The following is a 1569-nucleotide window of genomic DNA, read 5'->3' as shown; positions in this document are numbered from 1 at the left end:
GTAGGCAGGAAATACAATCATTTATATTAAATGGGTCAGCTGTGAGTAGCATTAACCTAGTCATAATAATATGAACGTTATCTTTTGACCCAAACATAGTTAATATATAATTATATAGGGAAGGAGAGTTAAGTCTGTAGCTGTCTTGGTGCTAGATCAATAGAAAATACTGAATGATGAACAATAACGAAATTTCAGTATTATACTACTACCTAGAGACATAGGAGTAGAATCCAAAAGTAATGCTATATTGGGGTGGGTAGACTGTGGGATGGGCAGTGGATACAGGATGCAGTTTTAGCTCTGGCCCCAAGAACCTGTGCCCCATTGTCATTACCACCATGCCAGGGCTAGCACGGCTCTACTCCAAGGTCTTCCTGACTACCTCGGCATGCACGCTCGTCGTGGGAATCTGCTGCACCATTTTTGACTTGGGCTTCTGCTTTGATGTGGCTTGGTTCTTGACAGAGGCTTCCCCCTTCGTGTATTTGAACCTGGCATTTGCCAGTTCTCTCCATGTCTGTGGTTGGGGCAGCGAGGGGCATCTGTATTCTTGGCTCTTCCTTCATTGGGGGAGGCGTGAAGGACCCCAGGATCAAGACAAGGACCTGGGCAGCATCATCCGTGAGGCTGAAGCCGTCTACAGTATCAGTCATGGCAACCGTCATTCGCAACATGGCTAAACCTGTCAGTGCCACTGACCTCTGGCCATTGGTCCTTAAAACTACCATTTAGACTGCTCCATGTTTGGAGCTGGCCTCAGAGGGCCTGTCTACCCTCTTCTGTGGCGTCTGCATGTGCATCGTGGAGCATGAATCCTCCCTGGCTGGCATGCAGAACCCCAGACTCTGAAGATTCTCATCGTGATCTTTGGCAGCGCCATCAGCCTCTTTGGGCTCATTTTTGCAATTCTTCAGACTTCTGGAGTGAAGATAGGTGACTAGATGATCTGTGTGGATGGGACCATGCTCCACTTACTTATTTGTGGTTTTCTTGGGACAGCGGAAGCTGTGCCCTTAGCCGTTTAGGCGATTGGTGTTCAGGGCCCTCTCTGCACTCATTTCTTGCTGCCTGTCAACTTGGAGTCACTTGGTGGCTGGATCCTCAGTGTGCGGAGTGGGCTGTCGATGGCTGGGTGAAGCTGTGCACCATTGTCCTACCCCCCACCAGCAACTCATTTTCCTTGTGTTTGTGCAATAAATGAGGAGTTTATCTGAGTCTAAAAAAACGTAATGCTAAGTTAATTGAAATTAGTATGTTCTGAGAGGGAAGAAATCAGATAGAAGGGATTTTACATAACCAGCTTTGAGGAGCTATTTGACTCCTTAATCTATGTGCATGAATAGCTTCTTAAAATTAAAAACAAAATAGCAGAAGAAAGAGTTCCTGCATGATCTTTAGGTCATGGGGAGTAAAATCTGTATGAGATCCATGGCTTACAGAGTTTTATAGTAGCTATCTGGATATTTTGGAGGTATTTTTCAGTGTGACTTTTGAATATAAAAAAGGAGTATTAACATTAAGTTCAATATTTAAATTAATGTACAGCATTAAAATAAAAATGTTGAA

General features: G+C 44.4%; 1 pseudogene; it reads left to right on the top strand.

Moving 5' to 3' along the window:
* Nucleotides 1-341: 341 nt before the first annotated feature.
* On the top strand, nt 342-944 carry LOC108406051 (V-type proton ATPase 21 kDa proteolipid subunit c'' pseudogene; annotated as a pseudogene).
* The last annotated feature ends 625 nt before the right edge of the window (nt 945-1569 follow it).

The sequence above is a fragment of the Manis javanica genome, chromosome 8 (assembly GCF_040802235.1).
Source record: "Manis javanica isolate MJ-LG chromosome 8, MJ_LKY, whole genome shotgun sequence".
Classification (NCBI taxonomy): Eukaryota; Metazoa; Chordata; class Mammalia; order Pholidota; family Manidae; genus Manis; species Manis javanica.
Note: the sequence above shows the minus strand (reverse complement) of the source record. Positions and strands in the feature narration are given on the sequence as shown.